A 13143-nucleotide genomic window follows, 5' to 3' on the forward strand; every position below is an offset into this window, starting at 1 on the left:
TCCCCCCCTTTCTACTCACGCTCTTTTTTCTTTACAAAATGGCCAACTCTACAAAAAGGAGACATGCCGATCGAAATAATAATGAAACAAAACATGTATCAAAATTATATTCACACACCCTTGGTCAAAAAATGACTATAAGTTGGATTTGGTTCAGCACGAGGATAATAAACCTCTACTGTTTATCTACAAAAATCTCATCCCTAACAATGACGCGAGTAACAATTAAGATAAACAAAGGCCCTTTCAACAATTTTTAACCTTTGATAATGCAAGACAGGGAGGATATCATTGATATTTTGCATACATATATGTTTTTTGCTGTTAAGTGTCACATTTGAGAGTATTGGTACATAGAAAATCTATCGAAATCATGGAGCGTTTGATACATGTACAACATAGGTTTGATGAGTTATTGAAGAGAAGAAAGGTTGAGCTGCTTCCTCTACCAATAGAACATTGCGCTCCATTCCTCTTCTCCCTCCTCTCTTCATCTCCTTCTTTCTCTACAATTACATACATACTCACATAATCGTTATTGTCGTTGGTAGTGCTTTAAAAATGAGTTGAAGAGAAGAGTAATAATAAGGAAAACGGTTTTTTTTTTTTTTTTAAATATACGTACACAAATGGTTATTCAACCAGCCAAAGACTACAACAACGAATAAATAGAAGAAGAAAACCAATAATGGGAAAGGGAATTTGTCATTCCTTCCTTCCTTTCTAATACTAATATATATATATATACATGTTCTGTACAAGTTGCAACTTGTATAAACCAATTGTACAAGTTACAATTTCTTCCTCTTATAACCCCGTATTTAATTACAAACTGAATATTTCTAATTACCAACTATATATTGATATTGAAGTACATGGTTTTTATGTATTTAGGAGGTATATAACCCTGGGCATTTGAACTTTATAATCTGTCACAGAAAATTTGTGTTAAAATAGTAAAAAAATGACACCATTATTATTATTATATATATATATGTACATCGTCCATAGAATATTCAATTGTTCCTTTTTCCTCATCCCAAGTACTGAAAGTCCTTCATCTCATTTTTTGATTGCAACACAACTTGTACAATTTGCTTATACAAGTTACAACTTGTACAAAATCGCAACTTGTACACAACATATATAAAAACAAAAAGTGTACATATATACATACCTACTATTTAAAGGAAGAGAAAAGGATAGATTTAGTACACTTTTCCTAATACATAAATATTAGTGTTGAGTCTCGGTCCAGACCGCAGACTTAAATTATAATTATATTTCATACAATTTTTTTGGCTACAACTTTCTATAAGAAAATTGTACAAGTTGCTAATGAAAAATAAGAAAAAGAATTTTAGAATATATATGACAAGGATAATTCAATAATTTGTAGTTGGTCAATATATTGAGCGTGTAATTTTGACTATTTCGTATTTTTTGGTACATTATAAAGTTCAAATATCCACAGTTATGTACCTTGTTAAATATATAGAAAATGCGTAGTTTTAATAGATCAAAATAAAATAAGAGCATCACTTAATAGTTAATAATTCAAATGACACACTTTATTATTGAATAATACTGTATGAGGCGTACAAATGGTAGCTTGTTGCAACACGATATATATATATAATATGTATTCATTAATATTAATATGTATATAATATAACTTACGGTCTGTTAAACTGGATATTCCAGCTAATGTTGTTATAGGCACACTCGGTACTTCCCCGTTCATCCTATTGCTGCCATAATGGCCGTCTGAAAATATAAGAAAAAAAGAAGAATATAGATAAAAATGTGTAATTGACCAAAAAATATGTGTTGCCTTTTTTTTGTGTGTGTGCAAAAAAAAAGCAACATATATGGCTCGACTTTATTGGGTAAATATTACAACCCCCCAACTACAGATATTTTTCAAATGTACAAAAGTATGAAGTTTCATTTTTTTTTATTTGTTATCACCCGAAGGATGTTTTATTTTAAAAGTGACTTCTGTGGAGAATAACTAAAAAACTCATGAATGAGTCTGTCTATTTCTTAAAATGCGACAGCATTTCAGGGCCTTCGACAGGGTTCTTGATATGAGGGGAGAGGGTATTTAAATTTACTAATAATGACATAATCTAAATGTAAAAAATATATTTTATCTAGAAACAACTATTTTCGAAATATGACCATTGTGTCATACTAAGTAAGACATAAAATGAATGTGGGTCCGCATTATTTAAAATGATGAAACCGGTTCATGGCACAAAAAAAGATTGGGGACCCCTTTTTTTTATTTTAACAAGTATTGATCTCTTTTCTTTTTAAACAAAAATTTAAATATTGATCTCGTGACTCTCATGTACCATCCCCTTGCATATCATACTCATGTAGTATGACTTATTGCACATAATAATACTTTTTAACACCATAGAGCAATGGTTCTCAGCCGGGGCTCTTCGGAGCCCATGTACTTGTTTAATAAAACATTTGGTTGAACATATTTTATAAACCGTAAGATATACAAAAATGTGATAGGGTTATGCAGTGATGAAAAGGTTGGGAATTACTGACATATAAATGACAATAACCCGTGTCTTAATAGAGATTTCATTTGACTCTTCAATAACATAAACTTTAATATGTAACCATTTTGTTAATTCCTTACACTATATTCAGCTTTGAAGGGATGTATACAAAGTACATACTCAGGTAGGAGAGATTTTGTAATTGTTAACACAAGCTATATTAAAGTACGTGCGTGCATTATGTATATCAAATGCTAACCTTAGGGAGGGGGACAAAACTTACATACGTACTTAGTACATGGCCCCTTTCAAGATAGGGTAAGTGTTTTTTATTTTACTTTATTTAAATAAACCGTTTGGGATCAAGAAAATATTTTGTTTCTTAGTCATTTAATGGCATAAGCCTCCACATGAGTCAAAAGTAATTTGATAATTAAAGTATGTATTTACCTATGGGTCCCAAACATACAGTCCATGGGTCAGATCTGGAATTCAGAATGAGGATATTTAGGTTATTTAATAGAACAAAGCTGACAGGGGGCGGTACGAATCTGGGCCTTATGAGGGTTGCAGTTCAACCCAACAAAATGAAATAACTTTAAAGTTCTGTTGACAGATTTCCGGACCTACACGTAGATACAATGAAACTTATCTAAATTGGCTTTGAGTGCATTATATTTGAAAAGCCGTGTAATAAGAGTTGTAAATTTTAATTATTTTATGGGGTTCGATATTTTTTGTAAGTGGCACTCTGAGCAGTGTTTCTATTTTATTTACCCGCAGCTATCATTAATTTTTGAGGAGATACAATCTAACAAGTATAAAGTAACTACAATCTTGTCCCGTGTAATCATGGATGAATTGGAGTGATCCTGAGGATTTGCTGGAGAGTTGGAGTCAGATTATAATTTATTATTGGTATCGGAGTCACTCCTACCTATGTCCTTTTTAGGTACGGAGTGGGCTTTGTTTAAAAGTTTCTTACCTTATGTAAGATGATGTGTGTAGCTTATCTAACAATAAGCTAATCTCCTTCCAAAAATTATTCAAATTGACAGAATTACCTCGCCAATTTACGTTGTTTATTTAATATACCGAAAGTATATAAGCATACTTAATTTCACAACTCTAATTATGAGCGTTATGTATTTGATTGTTGGTTTAAAAGGCTCAGGTTGACTGCCAATATTTTTTTTTTTTTTTTTTTTTCCCCCGCTGATGCTCAATTGAAGCATATAGCCCTTCATCCAATTATAACAATTATTTTTTAAGAGAAGGTTAGGTTATTGATTATGGAAAGCAAAATCAAGAGGAGTCATATGAAATACATTTATCAGTTACGTGAGAAATTGAGTAAATTGTTTACCTGTCTGTCATTGATTAGAAATCATACAGATCAAAATGGGTTTGACACTCCAGAGATATATATAAAAGCTAGAATTGCAGAAAATATGACTTTAGACGAGTGGAATCCTTTTTTTAGTTGAAACCTAAACCGTGTTTTTTATTTTCCAAAGCTTTATCATTCTTCGTTTATTATTTAAGAGAGAACAAGTACTTGTTAGACTCTGAGTAGAATGAACTGCTCTTAGCTAATCTAATGAAACGTTGTCTCCTCCCATACACTCTTCAAATTGTCAGAGAGTTACCATGTTAATGTTCGGTCTCTTTTATTTTAGCGCACCTGCAGGTCTTATTCTCTACAACCCTAATAATAGTAATTCCTTCTCATTTGATCTTTTAAACACACATTTTACACATATACAAGGCAGAACAATAAGTAAAAAAATACATAAACGTATTCAATTTATGTATTTTGTATACGTATGTTCATTTAACAAATAATAAATATGATTATTACTATATATATATGTTATATACATGTAGGAACTCTATGAGCTCTCAGTAAAGGCTACAAACGTTCAAAAATGAACTCATATATATGAACGTATGATTAATTATGATAAAAGGCTCATTTTAATTCTTTTATTTTATAAAAAAATACTTAAATAATTATTATCAAATAGCAGAAAACCAAAGAATGAAGTATAATTTATTCTTCATACTATTACTGTCCGTTTGTTTTCCTCTATAAAAATTTAAGTAAAATATATTTTATAAAAGAGTCATGTTTTTTTAAGCATTAATATAACTCTATTTTAACTTCTCGCACTTTAATTCTGTTCAATAATTATTGGTTTGTTTTGTTTTAAAAAAATTATCCCACGTGAGTTACAAATTCACGAAATGGAAACACGTAAAACCATGACCTATCTCTATTGCGCAGGGGGAAAAACCATGTGACATTGTTTAGATCAACTAAAGCATTAAAAGGTTCAAGAAACCAACATGGTATTGTGGAAGGGACGAAATATGCATCGGACGACTTCCACGGATACACCGTTCGTAAATCGTACCAAACAGTAAAGTAGAGGTTTGAGACTATCAAAGGCGATTAGGGAGGTCATTGTGAGTGAGGATCCGGTAATTAAATAATTATATGTTGTTCTTTAATTATGTCATTTTATAAGAGTTTTGTTAGACCACTAGAAAATGAGTTACTTGTGATTGAAAGCGCCCTTAAACATATGAGGAACCCTTTTTATAGATATGTCTTAACATTCTAGCTGTAGGCTCAGAGCGAAAGTATAAACAGTAGACTAAGAAAAATGTTGTATTTGAGTTTTCCTAGATCCTCATACAAACAATAATATGTATATTGTAAAAAAAATGCTATTCGAAATTCCTTACAGTATTATTCAAATATGGATAATTACGTTTAGTAATAGGTATATATTATTATTTTCGTAAGTTAAAAATCTCATTTTGACAAAAAGTAAATCATTATGTTGTACATCTTTACTCTAAGCCTACGAAATATAATAGTCATTTTAGTCTTTATAGACATTTCTTTGAACGGAACTCAATGAAACAAAAAGAAGGAGAAACCACATTATGAAAATAGTTACTACATTTATTAATCACTTGGTAGCTTCTCATAGAGTTCTTCACTCTACTACAGTTTTTGAGACTATATTTCAGAGAAATATTCATGGATTTAAAGAAAGCTTTATTTATTGAATTTGTTCTATTAAACTACGTGCACTTCATGCTACAGTTTGCAAATTAAAAAAGAGTATCCAGACATATATCCAGAGTATAAGACAGCAAATGTAATTGTGACATGGACTTTGTGTTAAAAAATGCTACATCACTCTTCTTTGTCTTTATTGTGATGAATGGGGCGTTGCACACAATCAGTGCTACCACAATTATCAAACATATCTTAAATTTGTGGTGTGAGTATTTTTCATACAGTTTTGCTATCAAAATTAGTATTGGTATTTCAATACTATTTGGATTAAAAATATAAACCAAAAATGTAATTAAGGACAATGCACTTAGACTGGCGTCCGCAGGATGTTCGGGATGGTGAGAGTTGTCTAGTACAGAAGTATGAGGACGTTTTAAAGATCAATTTTAATTATTGCTATGCTTTATATATGAAAAATTATAAAACTAAAATGGGGGGGGGTTACGAAAAATGTAATGGAGCTGCAAGAGTCAGCTCTCATGTCAATTTAGTATATTACCATATCACATCGAACCCACTATGAGACCGGTATACCAAACAGCACTACATTATATATGATTATAGAAGCTAATATTTGTGTGTTTCTTATTATTAATGAATTTATCAGAAAGACTGATAAGCTTTTTAAAAAAAGTCGAATTACTACTCTTTTAAGTTGTAATACAATACCTTTTTCTTTAAAATTAGTTACATTTGATAGGTAATTCTATTTTCCTAGAAATGAAAGATGAAAATATATTTTTATAAAACAAGGATCAATCATGGATTTAAAACTGCTTTAAGACTATTGCAAAAACGCATAGTGTTGTGTAAGTCCTTATTTATTTGGTCCAGTCCAGCCTTAGGACTGTCGATCCTTCAGACTGTCAGTACTAGAACTGATTAAAAAAAGAAAATAAATAAAGTTGAGTGACTCCATCACGAACTGAACTTATTAAGATTTACGACTGATATGTAGGATTGAACTGGACGGGACGGTCGTCTTCATTTCTAAATGAGGATCTACACAACATTATTAATACGTTAAACAAACATATGAAATACATCTATTTTAATGAATAAGGAACATTACATTCTCTGGTGAGAGTTCATTAGCGTATGTGTGAAAAATACTATTAATGAAAGAGTATGTAGGTTCCTCTCAGGGGCAATTAGCAGTGCGTATACAAATAAGTGACGCATTTTAAATATGTAAAAAATGTGGGATAAGACAATTAGGTCCTATTTTTTTTTTTTTTTTTCAATAAAAGAAATATGATATGATCGAGTAGTAAAGAATGGACGCATACATATATATATATATATATAATGTTTCTACACAGGTAACTGTAAGAAACAGGTTTTGAAACAATTTTAAAAATATAGCAAAATGTAATTAATCATCACGTGGTATCCTTTGAGTAGTATGTAGACTCATAAGTTATAAAATACATAGAATGATATTATATTGAATGATAGAGGAATCCCCAATAAGTGAACTCCATGAATTTTACGTCAAATAACACATGAACTAACAAAGTATGTAACCGAATAAATGATTATATTTCCTAACGTCTGTATTACAAATAGAACAGTAAGGAATCTACAAAGTGTTGTCAAGTGTTTCCCTCCGAAAGTAAGTCTTTTAAATGACAATTTAATGTTTGAGAACTTCAATTATTGTATGCAAAAAAGTATACATCTTAAATAGAGTAACAATGAGCTATTAAAGGGTTGAATAGGGGTACGTTTATTTCTATGGATTGATAGGGTTTTAGTTAAACTATGAAAGTGGTAGAATAGATGCGTCAAGGCATGATTGACATATTATTGACTCAGCTATGAAATAAATGACACTTATGTGGATGCCATCAGCATGAATGAAATGTAAGAATAGATCCGTGAGTGGATGGAAATCTTACTGGATTGGTGAGAGTACTGAGAAGAGTACGGGGAGGGATGAGGAGTTGCATAAAGAGAGAAGAAGAAGGAGAGAGAGACAAAGAGAGAGAAGAAAAGAAAGGAGGAGGGGTAAAGAGAGACACAGACACAAGCACGGAGAGTGAGAGAGAATAAAAAAGAAACTCTTTAAGGAAAAGAAGACAGAAAAAAGGTCTCCCTGATGAAACGATGATTATTAAATGCATTTATAAGCTACAAAAAAGAGTAAATGAGGGGGGCCTTACTTTCCATTGGATGAGGAGATGATCAATGTCGGTCGTCAGTACCTTGATGAATAATAATAATCCTGAAAGAAGGAATTCCTTCTATGTAAACGATCCAGGGAGGAGAAGGGAGATCCGAGGACTTATTCAATGGATCTCAGACTTCTCTGAAACGGAGTTAACACACAAAACACTCTTCATGGCCAACAACAACAACACTGGCATGGATCACGACATTCATCACCCACATTCACGATTCAGTCACTTATTTTGTTTATAATATAGACTTCTGTTAAAAAGAAAACAACAAAAACACTCAAAGAAAAAATATCCCCTAAAATAATTCGGCGGAGAGCGAAACTTTTTTTTTTTTGGTTATTTGTGAATTAATATGTATGTGGTGGCTGGCGTGAGTAAGCCTCTGCCGCCATAATTTCTTCCCTCTTCTTCCTCATTAATGACATCTAACGGCCTTTTCTGTAAACAATATTCCTTTTCTTTCTTTTACACACATACAACGACCAGGAAACTCGATTTTAAACATCGATTGGTTCCTCTCCTATCAAACTGCAAAATATTACAATCCATAGTATTTGCCTTCCATCAAATGGGATTACCATATTCTCTCATCTAAAAAGAAGTTTAGGTAAATTCAAATATATTTGTACTATCTTTGGGGGAAACTATATGACATTTATTTCATAATCAAATGTGATTATAGATATATATATATATAAATTAGTTATCTAAGCATTTAACATTTTATAACTTCTCTTAATGTCATAATTTATTTCACCAAAATATTTTGATACAAATTAAACATAATGTATATAGTTGACGAAACAAATAATAGATGAATTTATAATGTGGTCAATGGCCTTAGATACATAAGTCCACTTTAATGTAATTTTTGCTTAAATAGTTGTTATATACGTCATATTAATTTACTAAATAAATGTACAATTATTGAAAACTAAGATCCATTTATATAATTATAATTATTTTTCACATTATGTTAGAGGCCTAAACTAAGACTTTATTCACTATTTCGAACTACAAAGTAAAAATTTGTTCTTTAATATAAATTTTTACAAAAATCTTTCAAACTAGCAATTCTTTTCAAATCAACAAATAGTTTCTTAACTTATAACAAATATTATGGCAAAAATAACTCATAAAAGGCTATTTAGCATTTATATAACCTATTGGTTCGAGTTATTTTTTATTCACTCGATTGGTTCCAACTAATTAGCAATTCGTTCATAAATAAAATATTTAACTTTATAATTTATTTTCGCAATACGAGGTATACATACATCAATAATAATTCCTACAAATCCAATAGAATGAAGGATTGCTATTAGGTTAACTATTAGTTAAAAAGGGAGTTTAATTCAATACACGATAAGATTTAGTTGATTTTGTGATCCTTAGTTCTAAAATAATTATGTAATGCAGCACTGTTTTGAGGAGGCAGTACCATCGATATTTTACATCGATGCTCACTAAACTAACGCTCAAGTAAAGGAAAATAAAAATCACTCAACCTCAAGGTAGGGCTACTTTCTTGCCATACGCCTTTTCTGAGAGGCCAGCAAGAATGCATGTAGTACTTGTAATTTTTCATCTCTCAACATTTATATAGTATGCGATTGGTGGCAAAAAATACCTTGTAGATGTTATTATTTTCTATAAAATATATATAGTATTTTATTATACCATACTGTAATAATTGTTTTAAGTACTTATTCAAATGGTGTTTTCGGAAAAAGCTTTCTGATGATGCATAATCTGATCAACTCATGTGTTATTAGGAATTACATTCATTATACAAATTAAAGCAAGAACACGACAATTAAAATATTATTGAGTAAAATCTATTTAATAAGGATCTAGCTATATGATTGAATTCCCAATTAGTCATTCATTTTTTCAAATGTTCTCTATTAAGATCATAACTATTATTATTCAGTCAAATTATTATCTAAGATAGTTACAGTTCAAAAATACTTCTTAAGACAGTATTGAATGACATGATGAATATATTAAATAACTCAAAGTTTCAAAAAATACTGTTTTACCCAACAACATAGATTCGGCAGAATGAATTGCTGATTCATACAGAAAGTATTTATACCTTGTCATATGCTTGTTTGTCTAACTTATCTCTATATACCCATGGCAATTAATATTATCTGACAAGGCATGATTATGAGTACATGCAAAGAGAGCAATATCAATTATGTTATGTATATTAAATAATAATTATTTATGATGAATTCTCTGTTGATTTTCGTATTGGAACACAATAACTCTGGATCCTTGCCAAGTAGATGATTATTTAGAAGGAATTGAATTTTTGTTTAAAGTGCTGAGAGGAATACCGAATACTATACTACTAAATAGTAAATACGTATCGAGTGTATGGATTTGCACGTCCCCAAAAGAAATGAGTACTGTACTTGGATGCCGTGGATAAAAGTAATGGAAAGAGAGAGAGGGAGAGAAATTGCCTATTATGAATTATGATTGAATACATCCATAGCAGTGGCCGGAGGAGTGAGAGAGTTGAATCAAACATAATGCAAAAATCTGCTGTACGCGGTGTGCGAGTGAAGTGAAGAAGTTAGTGAGTGAGTTAAGTCAGGTTTGTGATCAAGTGCGTTGCGGACGGTGGGGGTGGTCGTTGTAAAGTAGTAGTGCTGCGCTTTTTAGTACTATAATATCATTGGGAATTGGACTTCGTATTCTATTTATTAGTTAATAGTTAGTTTAGTTATAACTATTACTAGTATTAGCACTTGTGATTGGAGGGAGTCGAGAGTGCAGTGATTTGGATTTTTGAGCTCCAACTTTTCAAGTAATTCCATTCTTCTCCTTCTTCTTTCTACCTAATTTTCTATTCCTCTCCTACTCTTCTTCCTGCTGCAGCTTGTTCCCTTCTTCTTCTTGAAATACCTAAAGTGATAATATAGAGTATAGACGGCAAGGACTACTACTTCTGAACTCTGGTCCCTTCTCCCGGAATCCAATTCTCAAAATGAGGAGATGTTGTTGTTGTATACCCATTTTGGTTGGGGCGGGGATATTTGGTTTACTGGGGGTGATCATCTCTCTGTGTGAACTCCTCGTTACTATCACGTACCTCATCGATTTCGAACAATTTAATCCTATAGGGAAAAATATCAACACGATATACTACCTATTTGAAAAGTCTCTCGCAGATCAAGGTAATGGCGTTCTTTCTCTCCTTGAATAATTGCCCCTTAGTTATTAGCCCTACCTATGATTCATTCATATAGCATAATTAATGATTATGTCTATCATATACTTTGCAGGTACTATAGAATATGATGAAATCGAAAACTTAGTCGCTCTCGCTCGATCCATCACATACAAAGTTATTCTTGCAGAAACAATCAATGCTAGCATTCACTGCTTGTGTTGTATACTTATGCTTCTTGGAATCTACATGAAAAGAAGATTACTCATGATTCCCTATCTCATTGCTACTATGATTCTGGTCATTTTCTCTATTTTACTCTGTTTCCTCCTCACAGGAGTCTCATTTTTACACAACCCCATCCATGGTGGTATTAGTCTTTTCGGAACCATAGTCGTTGTTTTTATGTCCATTTATATATGGGCAGTTGTTCAAAGGGCATATGTTTTTTTGGGTCGTCGTGGAGACTACAATTATACACCTGCACATCCTAAAGGAGTCTTCCCGGATGAATATTACCCTACTGCACCTCAGCATTTTCAAATGACAGAGACAGACAAAAGGATTTAAAAACATATTGTTATTATCAAGACTTTGCCGTTCTCGTACAAAAAATTTATATGATAATTAAAAGAAAGACTCCATTTAATGAATGCTTGCTGTGATGATCAGTTCAACATATACGTTTCACATGACAAAATTCTCATTCTACAGAAATCTCTTATTCAAAAAAATACCTTTTTTTGATTAGTTTTGTATCCATTTATATAAATAGAATATAATTACTGTACTCTCATTATTATTATTTATCTATATTTTATTTTAAAAAAAATGTTCCATACACTTTAAAAAAAATATGTACTACAGGTATTTATAAGTCAATAATAAATTATGTTTTAATATGTTAATGTGTAATTGTGAGTTCGCTTTTCTATTTCAACTTTTTTACTATTTGAAAACAATTGAATAAAATATTGTTTTTATATTCATATAATTAATTGATTATAATTATTATTGAAGAGAATACGTTTGTATAATTGAATTATGACATGTTTCTTCTCTTCTTTCACATATAAAGCATTAATTAACTAATTAGTTTATACTAACTTGAGACATTGATGTTATTTTTTTTTATAATTTTGTACATGTACTTAAGTGAGATGGCTTATTACTCTTTTTTATTATAATGTATGCGATACCTCATTGGACGGGACCAAGGTCAAATTAAAAGAGTGATACATAACATATATGGCCATTTTATATCATTTCTTCTTCAAAATTTAATAATTTTATTAATGTGTTGAAAAATAGAAAAATATGAGTTAACTGCGAGAAATGATCATTTATAACAAGGGTTTCTTTGTTGTAATTACATTTTAAAGTAAACAAATGAATTTCCTTTCAAACTTAGCGTTGTTTTTTAATATAAGTTTTGAAAACTTACTTTTCCACTCTCATAATACTCTGTTCTACTTTATAATAATTAATTTAGTTTCCATCCCACTATATAACGATACTCATTATTGAAAAACACTGGTGCTTTGCTGTAGTAGACCAAGGTGACATCATGCAATGGGCTTCTTATATAATCAGACATTATATCTTTACTTCTTTGAGTTAGTTAACAAAAGTATTTTGGAAATACTGAATATCCAATAATGGATTTTCACACATAAGAAGTTGGAATGAATCTAAAAGCATTACATGAATAAGGTTACTATCCTAGTGAGTCTTAACTTTTGTGCTATGATGATAATATTCACTTTTCACCTTGCCATGCAAATATTCCGGTTTTGAAAAGTGGATTTTAATAATAATTGCAGATATAATATATTACATGACATAATAATGACAACTTCGATGATCAAAGCTCTATAATAAATACTAACAATAGGATTTATTTTTGAAGCAATATTAATTAAATACAGATGTGTTGAAAAGTAATCATGTTATGAAATATTGAGTCAAGCATACTTATCAAACAAATAGAGGCTTTGAATCAAATTTTTATGGGCATGTTAATTCTCTAAACTATTGGTCTAAAAAAACCAAGGGTTCTTTAATACGTATCCTATGTTTCCAGGAAAAACGTTTTCTGTGTTCTGCTATAAACGTGTTAGAGTCTAAGGTTCTCTAGGAAAGTTTCTGAACCAAAGATGG

At 30.8% G+C, this 13143-nt stretch overlaps 1 long non-coding RNA gene and 1 other non-coding gene across 2 annotated transcripts; one reads left to right on the forward strand and one right to left on the reverse strand.

Annotated features, from left to right (window-relative positions):
* Positions 1 to 415: 415 nt before the first annotated feature.
* Positions 416 to 7837, reverse strand: LOC121116059 (uncharacterized). The gene is made up of 3 exons (XR_011779861.1): positions 7782 to 7837; positions 1681 to 1767; positions 416 to 553 (listed from the first exon to the last, which is right to left on the reverse strand). It is a non-coding gene; the product is annotated as an uncharacterized protein (transcript).
* Positions 7838 to 10211: 2374 nt separating this feature from the next.
* On the forward strand, positions 10212 to 11977 carry LOC121116062 (uncharacterized). The gene is made up of 3 exons (XR_011779862.1): positions 10212 to 10620; positions 10692 to 10990; positions 11099 to 11977. It is a non-coding gene; the product is annotated as an uncharacterized lncRNA (long non-coding RNA).
* The last annotated feature ends 1166 nt before the right edge of the window (positions 11978 to 13143 follow it).

The sequence above is a fragment of the Lepeophtheirus salmonis genome, chromosome 4 (genome assembly GCF_016086655.4).
Source record: "Lepeophtheirus salmonis chromosome 4, UVic_Lsal_1.4, whole genome shotgun sequence".
NCBI lineage: Eukaryota > Metazoa > Arthropoda > Copepoda > Siphonostomatoida > Caligidae > Lepeophtheirus > Lepeophtheirus salmonis.